Here is a 15,822-nt window from a genome sequence, read left to right as displayed (position 1 = left end):
TGTGAACAAAGCTAGTGGAAGTGATGGAGTTCCTGCTCAGCTATTTCAAATCATAAAAGACGATGATGTTAAAGTGTTGCACTCAATATGCCAGCAAATTTAGAAAACTCAGCAGTGGCAACAGGACTGAAAAAGGTCAGTTTTCATTCCAATCTAAAAGAAGGACAATGCCAAAGAATATTCATGCTACTGTACAGTTGTGCTCATTCCACATGCTAGTGAGGTTATGCTCAAAATCCTTCAAGCTAGGCTTCCTCAATATATGAACCAAGAAATTCCAGTCATAAACCTGGGTTTATAAAAGGCACCCTGATACCAAAACAAGACAAAGACAACACACACAAAAAAGAAAACTACAGTCCAACATCACTGATGAACATAGATGCAAAAATCCTCAACAAAATTTTAGCAAACACAATTCAGCAACACATCAAAAAGCTCATACACCATGATCAAGCTGGAGTTCTTTCAGGAATGCAAGGATTCTTCAATATATGGAAATCAATCAATGTGATACACCATATTAACGAATTGGAAGATAAATACTGTATGATAATCTCAATAGATGCAGAAAAAACCTTTGACAAAATTCAGCACCCATTTTTGATTAAAACTCTTCAAAAACTGGTCAGAGAAGGAACCTACATCAACATAGTAAAGGCTATATATTATAGGCAAACGTTATTCTCAATGGTGAAAAACAAAAAGCATCCCCCCTAAAATCAAGAATAAGACAAGGGTGTCCACTTTCATCACTATTATTCAACATAGTTGTGGAAGTCCTAGCTACAGCAATCAGAGAAGTAAAAGGAATCCAGATCAGAAAAGAAGAATTTAAACTCTCACTGTTTGCAGATAACATGATACTGTACATAAAAAATCCAAAAGATAGTATCGGGAAATTATTAGAGCTAATCAGTGAATTTAACAAGGTTGCAGGATACAAAATCAATACACAGAAATCACTTTCATTTCTATGGACTAACAATGAAAAATCAGAAAGAGCAATTAAGAAAACAATCCCATTCACCACTGCAACAAAAATAACTAAATATCTAGCAATAAACTTACCTAAGGAGACAAAAGAGCTGTACACAGAAAATTATAAGACACTAATGAAAGGAATCAAAGACAACATAAACAGATGGAGCGATATTCCATGTTCCTGGGTAGAAAGAATCAATATTGTGAAAATGACTACACTACCAAATGCAATCTACAAATTCAATGTAATCTCTATCAAATTACCAATGGCACTTTTCACAGAACTAGAACAAAAATTTTCACAATTCATATGGAAATAACAAAGACCACAAATAGCCAAAGCAGTCTTGAGAAAGAAGAATAGAGCTTAAGGAATCAACCTTCCTGATTTCAGATTATACTACACAGCTACAGTCATCAAGACAGTGTGGTACTGATACAAAAACAGAAATATAGACCAATGGAACAAGATAGAAAGCCCATAAATAAACCCATGAACCTATGGGTACCTTATTTTTGACAAAGGAGGCAAGAATATACAATGAGACAAAGACAGCCTCTTCAATAAATGGTGGTGGGAAAACTGAACGACTACATGTAAAAGAATGAAAGTAGAACATTTCCTAATACCATACACAAGATAAACTCAAAATGGATTAAAGACCTAAATGTAAGACCAGAAACTATAAAACTCTTAGAGGAAAACATAGACAGAAACCTCAATGACATAAATCAAAGCAAGATCCTCTATGACCCACCTACTAGAGTAATGGAAATAAAAACAAAAGTAAACAAGTAGGATTGTTTAAACTTAACAGCTTTTGCACAGCAAAGGAAACCATAAGCAAGATGAAAAGACAACCCTCAGAATTGGGGAAAATAATAGCAAATGAAACAACTGCCAAAGGATTAATTTCCAAAATATATAAGCAGCTCATACAACTCAATGCTAGAAAAGCAAACAACCCAATCAAAAATTAGGAAAAAGACCTAAACAGACATTTCTCCAAAGAAGACATACAGGTGGCTAACAAACACATGAAAAGATGCTCAACATTGCTCATCATTACTACTATGAGATATCACCTCACATCAATCAGAATGGCCATCATCAAAAAGTCTACAAAGAATAAATGCTGGAGAGGTTGTCGGGAAAAGGGAACACTCTTGCACTTTTGGTGGTAATATAAATGGATACAGTCACTATGGAAGATGGTATGGAGATTCCTTTAAAAACTAGGAATAAAAGCACCATATGACCCATATACTCTTAGACATATACCCTGAGGAAACTAAAATTGAAAAAGACACGTGTATCCCAATATTCATCGCAGCACTATTTACAATACCTAGAACATGGAAGCAACCTAGATGTCCACCGGCAGATGATTAGTTAAAGAAACTGTGGTATATATACACAATGGAATATTACTCAGCCATAGAAAGGAATGCATTTGAGTCAGTTCTAATGCGGTGGATCAATCTAGAACCTATTATACAGCATGAAGTAAGTCAGAAAATGGAAGATAATTATCGTATTCTAACGCATATATACGGAATCTAGAAAAATGGTACTGAAGAATTTATTTACAGGGCAACAATGGAGAAACAAACATAGACTTATGGACATGGGGAGAGGGAAGGATAGGGTGAGGTGTTTGGAAACAGCAGCATGGAAACTTACATTATCATATGTAAGATAGATAGCCAACTGGAATTTGCTGTATGGCTCAGGAAATTCAAACAGGGACTCTGTATCACCCTAGAAGAGTGGGATGGGGAGGGAGATGGGTGGGAGCTTCAACAGGAAGATGATAAGGTTTGACAGAAAACAACAAAATTCTGTAAAGCAATTATCCTTCAAAAAAATAAATTAAAAAAGATATATTAACTTGAGCTACCTATATGAATATCAATAACCTTGAAACACTGACATTCAGGGAAAATGACAAAATGAAGAAATTATACATACATATATATATATTATACAGAGAAGGCAATGGCAACCCATTCCAGTACTCTTGCCTGGAAAATACCATGGACGGAGGAGCCTGGTAGGCTGTAGTCCATGGGGTCACTGAGACTCGGACATGACTGAATGACTTAACTTTCATTTTTCACTTTCATGCATTGGAGAAGGAAATGGCAACCCACTCCAGTGTTCTTGCCTGGAGAATCCCAAGGACGGCAGAGCCTGATGAGCTGCAGTCTATGGGGTTGCACAGAGTCAGACATTACTGAAATGACTGAGCAGAAGCAACAGCATGTATATTACATATATATATATATATATATGTGTGTGTGTGTGTGTGTGTATCTAATTTGTTAAACTACAAAACATTTAACTAGTTCATGAGTGATACTTATACTTCAAACATATTATAAGGAGAAAACTACAAAATCATATTATTTTTAGTTTAAAAAAGAGGGAAATTAGATCATAGACATTTGTTGAGATGGGTTGTCATACATAGTTTTAACTTCTTTTAAAATAGCTGAAGCAAATATGGTGAAAAAATGATCACTAATTACAAATGAATTATTGCCTGGAACTTTGTTCTATTATTGAGCTATTTTGCATTAGACAAAGAAGACTGAAAGAAGTGACAGTGAATTTTTACTTGTTAAACTTGGGTATGAACAAAATGACAAAGAAAGTAAGTTCATTCTGCATTGGATGCAATAAAAGGAGGATATTTTAAAATTTAATTTTATATTACTTTTTCTAACTTTGACACAAAGTGCACAAAAAACTCTGTATATTTAAGGTATACAATGCGATAATTTTATGTACAATGTGAAATGATTATCACAATCATGCTAATTAACATTTCCATCACCTATTTACAGTTTTGGTGTGGTTAGCATTTACTATCTACTCTCACATGTCTCTGTGTGTGTGTGTGTGTGTGTATTCAGTCACTCAGTCATAACTGACTTTTTTGTGACCCTTTGGACTGTAGTCCACCATGGTCCTCTGTCCACAGGATTTTTCAGGCAAGAATACTAGAGTGGGTTGCCATTTCCTCCTCCAGGGGATCTTCCTGAGGCAAGGATCAAACTCAAGTCTCCTGCATTGCAGGCCAATTGTTTACTGTTGAGCCATCACTGGAAGCCCCATCTATTTTCTTAGTAAATTTAAAACGTATTGTGTAGTATCATTAACTGTAGTCCCCAACATCTACAGTACATCTCCAATTCATCCAATTCATAATTGAAACTTTGTATCCTTTCAACAAATCTTATTTCCTCCACTCCCCAACTTCTTGCAACCACCATCTGTATTGTTTCATTGAGCTCAGCTTTTTCAGACTATATATTTAAATGCTATCATGAAGTTTGTGTCTGTGTCTCACTTGTTTCACTTAACCTAACATCTCCCAGGTTCACCCATGTTGTTGCAAGTGACAAAATTTTGTTCTTCAAGTCTGAGGCTTAAGCTAATAGCTTCAGTTGCATTAAAAACAAAAAACTATATTTAAAAAAAGATCAAAAATGTTCAGAAGACCTGTTAAACAGACATTTTACAAAAGAGTTTCAGTTCAGTTCAGTTCAGTCATTCAGTTGTGTCCAACTCTTTGCGACCCCATGGACCACAGCACGCCAGGCCTCCCTGTCCATCAGCAATACCCGGAGATTACCAAACTCAAGTCCATTGAGTCAGTGATGCCTTTCAACCATTTCATACTCTGTCATCCCCTCTCCTCTGGATCTTTTCCCCACCATCAGGATCTTTTCAAATGAGTCAGCTCTTTGCATCAGGTGGCCAAAGTATTGGACGTTCAGCTTCAACATCAGTCCTTCTATGAATACTCAGGATGATCTCCTTTAGGATGGACTCATTGGATCTCCTTGCAGTCCAAGGGACTCTCAAGAGTCTTCTCCAACACCACGGTTCAAAAGCATCAGTTCTTTGGCACTCAGCTTTCTTTATAGTCCAACTCTCACACCATACATGACTACTGGAAAAACCATAGCCTTGAGTAGATGGACCTTTGTTGGCAAAGTAATGTCTCTACTTTTTAATATGCTCTCTAGGTTGGTCATAACTTTCCTTCCAAGGAGTAAGTGTCCTTGAATTTCATGGCTGCAGTCACCATCTGTAGTGATTTTGGAGCCCCCAAAAATAAACTCAGCCACGGTTTCCACTGTTTGCCCATCTATTGGCCATGAAGTGATGGGATGGGATGCCACGATCTTAGTTTTCTGAATGTTGAGCTTTAAGCAAACTTTTTCACTCTCCTCTTTCACTTTCATCAAGAGACCCTTTAGTTCTTCTTCACTTTCTGCCATAAGGATGGTATCATCTGCATATCTGAGGTCATTGATATTTCTCCCGGCAATTTTGATTCCAGCTTGTACTTTCTCCAGCCTAGCGTTTCTCATGCTGTACTCTGCATATAAGTTAAATAAGAAGGGTGACAATATACAGCCTTGATATACTCCTTTTCCTATTTGGAACCAGTCTGTTGCTCCATATCCAGTTCTAACTGTTGCTTCCTGACCTGCATACAAATTTCTCAAGAGGCAGGTCAGCTGGTCTGATATTACCAACTCTTTCAAATTTTCCTCAGTTTATTATGATACACATAGTCAAAGGGTTCGGCATAGTCAATAAAGTAGAAATACATGTTTTCTGGAACTCTCTTGCTTTTTCAAAGATCCAACGAATGTTGGCAATTTGATCTCTGGTTCCTCTGTCTTTTCTAAATCCAGCTTGACCATCTGGAATTTCATGGTTCACGTATTGCTGAAGCCTGGCTTGGAGAATTTTGTTCATGACTTTACTAGCGTGTGAGATAAGTGCAACTGTGTGGTACTTTGAGCATTTCTTGGCATTGCCTTTCTTTGGGATTGGAATGAAAACTGACCTTTTCCAGTTCTGTGGCTACTGCTGAGTTTTCCAAATTTGCTGGCATATTGGGTGCAGCACTTTCACAGCATCATGTTTCAGGATTTGAAATAGCTCAACTGGAATTCCATCACCTCCACTAGCTTTATTCGTAGTGATGCTTCCTAAGGTCCACTTGACTTCACATTCCCAGATGTCTGACTCTAGGTGAGTGTGAGTGATCACACCATCATGATTATCTGGGTCATGAAGATCTTTTTTGTACAGTCCTTCTGTGTATTGTTGCCACAGCTTCTTAATATCTTTTGCTTCTGTTAGGTTCTTACGGTTTCTTTCCTTTATTCAGTCCATCTTTGCATGAAATTTTCCCTGGTATCTCTAATTTTCTTGAGTGAGGACATACATATACACGGCCAAAAGGCATGTTAAAGGATGCTCGACATCACTAATTATTAGGGACATGCAAGTCAAGACTACAGTGAGCCATTACATTCACTCCTAATAGAATAGCTATTATCAAAAAGCCAAGAAATAGCAAGTGTTAGAGAGGATATGGAGAAAAAGAAATCCTCATATCCTGTTGGTAGGAATACCAATCGGTACAGTCACTATAGAAATCAAAACAGTATGGAGATTTCTCATAAAATTAACCTCACTACCATGTGATCCAGCAATTCCACTTCTGGATATTTATCTGAAGAATATGAATAACCAACTCAAAAAGATACACAACCCCTATGTTTACTGCAGTATTATTTACAATAGCCAAGTTTTGGAAACAATCTAAGTCCCTATTGATGGATGAATGGATAAAGATACAGTATATATTATCAATGGGATATTTCTCAGCCATAGAAAAGATAAACCTTTTCATCTGAAGTAACAATACATGAAACTTGTGTGTGTTATGCTAAGAGAAGTAAGTCAGATAAAGAAAGACAAATAGTATAAGATTTCATCTATATGTGCAATTTAAAAAAATTAGTAAATGAAAAAATAAACAAACTAAGCCAAACAAAGCAAACACATCGATACAGAGAACAGTGTAGTGCTTACCAGAGGGGAAGGAAGATGAGGGTAGGGTGCATAGGTAAGGGGGTCAGCTATATGGTGACAAACGGAATTTAAACTTTGCTGGTGAGCATGCTGTAGTTATCACAGACATCAAAATATGTTGCATACACAAAACTAATATTATAAATCAATATTATCTCAATTTTAAAAATCTACAATAAAAAAAATTATGAGGTAAATGCAGGTTAAAAGATATAATTCTAGAAGCATATTTCATTTTGGTTCAAAGTGATCATGTTGAAAACAGTGTTAGCAAAATTTGCGTAATGGTATACTTTTCTTTTTACAGTCTTTTATCTTGCAGTCTTTTTCACATATATTATTCATTAAACATGAATCACGCTATAAAATCATTAATGAGGTTTACTACAAAGATGCAGAAATGCATGTCACAATCATACATTCACTCAATGACCACAAAGTGGATATGGCTGTGTCACCACTACTGAGATCGCCAACTAAACTACTATAAATACTTTGGAAGCCAATCACTGCAGATGCTGGTTGCAGCCATGAAATTAAAAGATGCTTACTCCTTGGAAGGAAAGTTATGACCAACCTAGACAGCATATTAAAAAGCAGAGACATTACTTTGCCAACCACGGTCCGTCTAGTCAAGGCTATGGTTTTTCCCGTGGTCATGTATGGATGTGAGAGTTGGACTGTGAAGAAAGCTGATCGCCAAAGAATTGATGCTTTTGAACTGTGGTGTTGGAAAAGACTCGAGAGTCCCTTGGACTGCAAGGAGATCCAACCAGTCCATTCTAAAGATCAGTCCTGGGTGTTCATTGGAAGGACTGATGCTAAAGCGGAAACTGCAATACTTTGGCCACCTCATGTGAAGAGTTGACTCACTGGAAAAGACTCTGATGCTGGGAGGGATTGGGGGCAGGAGGAGAAGGGGACGACAGAGGATGAGATGGCTTGATGGCATCACCGACTCGATGGAGGTGAGTTTGAGTGAACTCCGGGAGTTGGTGATGGACAGGGAGGCCTGGTGTGCTGCGATTCAGGGGGTTGCAAAGAGTCAGACACGACTGAGCGACTGAACTGAACTGAACTGAACCATACTGAAGCCCAAGTACTACCCATTTTTTCATCCCAAATGTAGTAATTCATAATACCTTATGTTTGCCTACTTTCATCATATAAACTGAATCTTCATTCTGTATCCTTTTGTGCCTAGCTTCCCTTATACAGCTTTATTTGTGAGATAAACCCAACTTGCTGTTCAAAGTTATGATTCTTAAATCTTTTTGCTGGGTGGTATATCATTGGACACACAGATCAGGCTGCTGATCTTTTCTATTGTCCATGACTACTTGTATTTTTTCCATTATTTGGCTTTTAGAAACGTTATGAACATTTTTGTAGGTATTATTTATACATATACATATTTGGGGGTATATATTTGGAAACGAAATTGTTGGGTCATACTGTGTACATATTGTTTAACCATTGAAAATACTGCCAAATCATTCTCCAAAGTGTGTAACACACAAGAAATTATACACCATAAGCATCACAAGAGAATTACCACTGTTCCACTTCCTATTGTCATTTTGTATTGCCCCTCTTCAATTTTTGGCAATCTGGTATGCACTTAGAGGTAGCTAATTGCTGTTTTAATATGCATTTCCCTCATGACTAATGAAGCTGGGCACTTTTTCACCAATTAATGACTTTTGGCTACAAGCCTATGTGAAACTGCTATTCTACTTCCATGCCAATTTTTCCATTTGGTTGTGTCTTTTTCTTATTGTTTGTGAGAATATGTCAGTTACATATACTGCAGATATACTTTCCCCATATACTTATTGCAAATAGAATTCATATTCTTATTTTCTCCAATATTAAACATCATTACTCTAAAATTCACGTTTGAAAATTCAATTATTTGAATCCCTTATAGGTCTGATTCTATTGCCCAATAAAGAACATTCAGAGGGAAGTAGGAAAAGACTAAACAGTTAAAGTCTGACTCTGGATCCTTAGGAGAAAAGAATATTACAAAGAAATGGAAACAAGAGAAAAAGGACAAAACATTAGGATGTTTTTTATTCTTTAACTGGCATATTTGAAAGGACACAAAACCACAAAGCCATGATGATAAATATGAATGAGTAGAATTGGGGTCTGAGTGAGTCTTTTACCGGGACTACCCCATTTTGGATTATTCTGCTTACAGACCACACCCCTCATTCCCTTGCCCCTTCTTTGTGAAATGAAATTACATGTCTTTTTGGTGGGGATGGGGTGGAGATTATACTTAGAGTAAATACATTTATGGTTTAGTTTGATCCATTATGTCAAAGATCTGGGAGGAAATTGGTAAGGCCTTTTGCCAGAAGCAAGAGAAGTTGAGAAAAGAATACTATGTATTTTTGAGCTTTTTTGTACCACAAGCTTCTGTACTTTGTTGGCCTATAGCATTCCCCACTGATTTGATCAAATTAGTATGGTTAACAAACAACAAAGATAGATGTCTTATATTTTTTCCCCCTAATCTTCCTCAGAAAAACTTTGTTGGAAAAACTAATGCCTTAAAGAGCCTGGAAATGATTGACCCCTCTAGTGTAATTTTGACCGATTGAGAATGATTCTGGCAGCTTAAGTACAGGTAGCTCTCCCTGCCCTCATCACTCCTCTTGCTGATATGGCCTATTCAATATAGAGATTAAAATAGGCATTATCAGGAGACAAGGCATTTAGCTACTTTACAATATCTATGGCTAATTATTGTAGTTGTCCATGGTTTAGAATAGTTGTTTCTCAGGGAGAAAATAAGTATTAATTTCATGTAGAAGTGTCTCAGTGGGTGTAAAATACAAATTATAGAAATAACTGGGTTTTCTTTGGAGATTTTTATGGACTTCACAGAAAAAAAGATATACATACACATACACAGAGACATGCATGTTTATCTACCAACAGTCTGATTTGGGGAAGTTTGAGAATTATAGCAAAAAAATATAATAACAAGGAATTGACGTATCCCATACCACTTCTTCCATTAACATATAACAGAAGAATAAAATAGTACTGAAACATTGTTAAAGCCCACGCGTTAGTCAAATTTCCTGAGTTTTACCTGATGCCTTTTTCTCTTTTAGGATCTCATTTACCACATGACATATAGTCATCTCCTCTCGACCAAGACAGGTGCTGAGAGTTTTCCTTGTTTGTGATGACATTGATAGTTTGGTCAGGTAGTTAGGACTTGTAGTCAGGTATGTTGTAGACTATCTATCAGCTGGGATGTGTCTCAGGACTTTCTCATGCTTAGGCTACAGTTATATATTCTTGACCAGAGAGATACAGTTCCATTTCTAGGTTCGATCCCTGGTTTGGGAAGATCCCCTGGAGAAGGGAAAGGTTACCCACTGCAGTATTCTGGCCTGGAGAATTCCATGGACTGTAAAGTCCATGGGGTCACAAAGAGTCCAACATGACTGAGTGACTTTCACACACTCAGTCATCACTAGTGCCACCTGGGAAGCCCAAGATAATAATAGTTATTATAATTAACCTACCTATAAACATAATGGCTCAACATGATAAAAACCAATCTTCAAATATTAAAGATTGATTCAAATTTTCTTGGATGAAGTGTATTTGGCAGAAATTATTAAGCAAAGGGAAATACAGATTTCTTAGCATTAAGGTAAAGATTTCAATCTAAGAAGCATACCAAAAAAGACAGGGTCATAAAATATGATCATTAGATATTATCTTAAAGTTATAGCTTGTCTAAAAATTAATACTTATTGGAAAAAGAAGGGAATATTCAGGAATGGTATTTCCTACAGACGTATCAGTACGGATCTGTCTTTCAACTGAACTGGTAAGTCTTTCAATCATGCTTATAACCTCAGGCATATATGAAGACACTATGAATACGGGGAAGAAATGATCCAACACATAACTAGAAAAACCTGTAATATTGCAAGGAAGAGTAGTTTTAAAGGGTATCTGTGTGAGAGAGAAATTTTATTTGCCCAACATGAACGAGTCAGACATGACTGAGAGATCCTGCACATACCACAAGATTGGGCATGTGGGAAATGAAGTGAAAAGAAATAGCGTAACTTTTGAAACATTGATCAATATGTATTGCCTTTCTCTTCCCCATTTCAGTTCTAGCCTCTGCCAATATCAAGCTTTGCTGTCTTCATCTTTTTATTCTTTTATTAATCCAGAATTATCTGATTCTTGCCCTAGGAAAGATGATTTCAGAAGAAAAAAAACTGACAAAGAACTCTGTCTTTTCTTTTTTAGATATTTAGTTCCTAGTGAAAATATGAGGGTATTTGTCCAAAGCATATGAGAATACACATAATACAGTAGAAATTATTTGCCCACCCCCGCCCCCAGGACAGGGCTTTCTCAGTGGAGGAATGAGCGTTCTATGAGAAAAACGCACATGAGTGACAAGTGGATTCTTAATACAATCATACTATAGATGTCTTCACTTTTGACAAGCAAATCCCAGCCCTGACGTTGGATGAGGGACAAAAATTTCAGGAAGGGATCCAAGAGCAAAGGAGTTTTAGCTTATATTCTGGAGAGAAATTTAAAAAGAACATGACCATAGAGACTTTTTTTTAAATGTCAGCATAATTCCCATGGGCAGAGGAGCCTGGTAGGCTGCAGTCCATGGGGTCGCGAAGAGTCAGACACGACTGAGAGACTTCACTTTCACTTTTCACTTTCATGCATAGGAGAAGGAAATGGCAACCCACTGCAGTGTTCTTACCTGGAGAATCCCAGGGATGGGAGAGCCTGGTGGGCTGCCGTCTATGGGGTCGCACAGAGTCGGACACGACTGAAGCGACTTAGCAGCAGCAGCAGCAGCAGGATAATGTGTCTAGGCAAAGTGAGTCACAGGTGACCTCAGAGTGTTGCTATCTACTCTAAGTAATGTAGAGAGCAATAGCTATGTCTAATAAAAAAAATACCAAGAAATTTACCAAGCTGCTATTTTTTTAACACTTTATATCTTTAATAAATGTGGCAGACAATGGGTGGCTATTCAGAAAAAACATTTATTTTAGTTTTTATAGCTTTCCCTATAACTATGTGTTGGTGGGTATTTAGTTCTAGATAGTGGAATATGCATTAGTCGTGTAAGGATGTTAGAGCTGGGCTATAAGAAGGTTGAATGCTGAAGAATTGATACTTTCAAACTGGTGCTGGAGAAGACTCTTGAGAGTCCCTTGGATAGCAAGATCAAACCAATCCATCCTAAAGGAATTCAACCCTGATGATTCATTGAAAGGATTGGTGATGCGAAGACCTGACTCATTGGAAAAGACCCTGATGCTGTGAAAGATTGAAGGTAAAAAGAGAAGAGGGCACCAGAGGATGAGATGGTTGGTTGGCACTGATTCACTGAACATGAGTTTTAGCAAACTCCTAGAGATAGTGAAGGACAGCGAAGCCCGGTGTTGTGCAGTTCATGGAGTCACAAAGAGTCGGACATAACTTAAAAGACTGAACAAGTGGAATATGCATACAAGTAATATGCATACTGTTGGGCCTGACCAATATGAAACCTCCCATGTGCTATTCTCCATTTATTCTTCTATTATACATGATAATGAACAAGATAGTTCCTAGTAAAATTATAGTGCACATTGAACAGCACATGTTTAAGATGGAAAAGTTTTAAGATAGAAGGGAGCCAGATAGTGAATGATTATTTATAAGAGAGTTGTTGGTTAATTAGCAACTCCCTTTGAATAAGGATGGAAGTAAACATGTATCACTTCAATGATCAGCACATAATATACTCTTTGCTAGAATCCTGTATGGTGTGTCCCCATCTGCCAGTGTGTTAGACTGTGATGGAATTGAAGCTATACTAACCTTAACCCTGTATACGAGACTGCAAAAGAGACATAGGCATATAGAACAGTCTTTGGGACTCTGTGGGAGAGGGTAAATGTGGGATGATTGGAGAGAACAGCATTGTAGCATGTATATTATCATAAGTGACCAGTCCAGTTTCGACGCATGATACAGGATGCTTGGGGCTGGTGCACGGGGATGACATGGAGGGAGGATATGGGGAAGAGGGAGGTGGGAGGGGGGTTCAAAAATGAGAACACATGTACACCCGGGGCAGATTCATGTCAATGTATGGCAAAACCAACCAATATATTAATGTAAGGTAATTTGCCTCCAATAAAAATAAATAAATAAATAAAGACAGTGAAAAGAAGAAACTTTAACAGCTATGTCTTTGAATCTTTGGGAAGATCACCATACAAATTAATTATATTAATTTAAAGTCAATGTAAGGGAAAATAAACTAAAAAAATTTAGACATTATATAATTTGAAATATATTTTTAGAGAAAACTGTAGCACCTTAACTAACATAAATGACTTTGGCTTTAAGGCAATTTATTTAGAGATTTCAAAATTTTAACTCTATCAGCAAACTCAGACATGGTCATATATTTTATTCTTCCAGCCTTCTGCCATATATCCTGTATCTATCCAGGAATTGTAAGCCATTTTGCAGTTAAGTTCAAAACACAGAAAATTTACTCTGAACTGGGAAGAATCCCTAACATATAGAGTACCATTTTATCCCTCCTCCATACAAAACTTCTGCAACAATAAGAACACAATCTCACAAATAACTTAATTCAAAAAAGACACAATACCAAGATTATTGTAACCAAAATGGAATCAAATAAACAAATGTTACATTTGGTGCATGAGAACATTCATCAGAAATCAATGTTGCAATCAGCTCTATTTTTAATTAAAATGAAAAACTCTGACCTGATGGCCATAAATGCACATAAATTAAAGAATTAACTCAAAGTAGCTATATAACATATCAGGTATATGAATGAAACAATATAAAGGTGAAATATGCATGGACAGGGATGAAATGATAAATAAAGTAAATCCTTCAGGGAAACGAATACCAGAGAGAAAAATAACACAAAGTGCGCAGACAGTGTTTGGGTGGGGGTGTGAGAGAGGAAGTGTCATGGGGGATGGGTTAAGAAAAGTCAGCTGACAGACAGAATGAAAGAATAACTGGAAAAACAACAAAGGGAGAAAGGGAAACTCGTGGAAGTGACACAGCACTGAAAGAGGAAATAAAATCTTGTCTAGTTTAAAAGATTCTGCTGTGAAGGTTGAAATGGCTCCCTGTGTTCCAGAGGAATTTAAAAAAATGGAAAACTGTAAGATCTAGCCTCATAAATTACAGGAACTCAAAAATGAGAAAGAAGGCTTTGGGCACAATGCAAAGATAATAGGATAGTTATAATGGTAAAATATCAATAATAATAATAATATTGTCATCATCATTATTAGTATTATTAAAAAGTGCTAATCATAAACTCTGCAACATATTTTCTACATCAATCCCCAAAAATGGAAAAGAAAACACAACTGTGCCTAAAGAATTCACTACCCAGGCAAATTGTCCTTCAAGCATAAGGATAATAGGCACAATTTAAACAATTTGGCAAATGGAGTTTCCATAAAACCTTCTTAAAGACTGAATTGTATGTAATTGATAACTGAAGAGAGAAAATATTTAAAACTATAGTTAGATTAAAATGATATTGGCAGTTATTAATATAAAACAAAATGCTAATATTATAAATCTCTCAATATGAAAATTACTAACCAAAGCTATCAGTAAAAATAAAACAGAATAAGAAATTCACATAAGTACTACAATTTCATCATTCTTTAAATATAAAAAAGTCACATCAATAACACAAGTAATAAATATATAAATAATTATCAAGGTAGAGAACCAAACTTTAAGCCAGCATTAAACCGATTCCTATTATCTGCTATAAAGAGTATTTTTTTCCTTCTCTCCAAACTTTCTGACACTTTTTAATTCTTTCCTCCACCTAAAGAATATAAGGTTCGATATTTCAACTAGGTTATATACTTTAGAGATTTGGGGTTCCAACTGTGTTTAATGTATAAGTGAAATTTTGAAGAGTAATATTCTTATGATTTCAGAATAATCTATCCAAGATCATTTTCAGTGGTCCCATTTATTTGATCATTAAAGCAAAAGATATGTGTGAATATTGGCACAGACACCATGGACAGCAACTTGGAAATGCCTGTTCTGTCATGCTCCATAAAGCATGCAATAGTATGTTAGATTCAGTATAGTTTGTAAAAGAAAAGTATGTAAGTAAGCTAACTGTTCCTCAGTGACAGAGTACATATATTTAATTAATGCATAACACTAAAAAGTAGCCATCAAGATAAAAACATGGAAATAAATTTATCCAACAGTAATAAATATTAAAATTACAGAGTGACCATAGGTGTGTGGATTTATCTCTGGGCTTTCTATTTTGTTCCACTGATCTTTCTTTCTATCTTTATGCCATACTGTCTTTATGACTGTGGCTTTGTAATAGAGCCTGAAGTCCGGCAGGTTGATTCCCCCAGTTCCATTCTTCTTTCTCAAGATTTAACAAATCTTCTTTCTCAAGATTTAACAAAATCTCAGTCTTTTTAACAAGTGGTGCTGGGAAAACTGGTCAACCACTTGTAAAAGAATGAAACTAGAACAATCCTTAACATAATACAAAAATATAAACTCAAAATGGATTAAAGATCTAAATGTAAGACCAGAAACTATAAAACTCCTAGAGGAGAACATAGGCAAAACACTCTCTGACATAAATCACACCAGGATCCTCCATGACCCACCTCCCAGAATACTGGAAATAAAAGCAAAAATAAGCAAATGGGACCTAATTAAAATTAAAAGCTTCTGCACAGCAAAGGAAACTATAAGCAAGGTGAAAAGACAGCCTTCAGAATGGGAGAAAATAATAGCAAATGAAGCAACCGACAAAGAATTAATCTCAAAAATATACAAGCAACTCCTGTGGCTCAATTCCA

This window comes from Moschus berezovskii, chromosome 16 (assembly GCF_049115385.1).
Source record: "Moschus berezovskii isolate FMDL1 chromosome 16, NW_MosBer_1.0, whole genome shotgun sequence".
Classification (NCBI taxonomy): domain Eukaryota; kingdom Metazoa; phylum Chordata; class Mammalia; order Artiodactyla; family Moschidae; genus Moschus; species Moschus berezovskii.
This window is presented reverse-complemented; position numbering follows the sequence as displayed.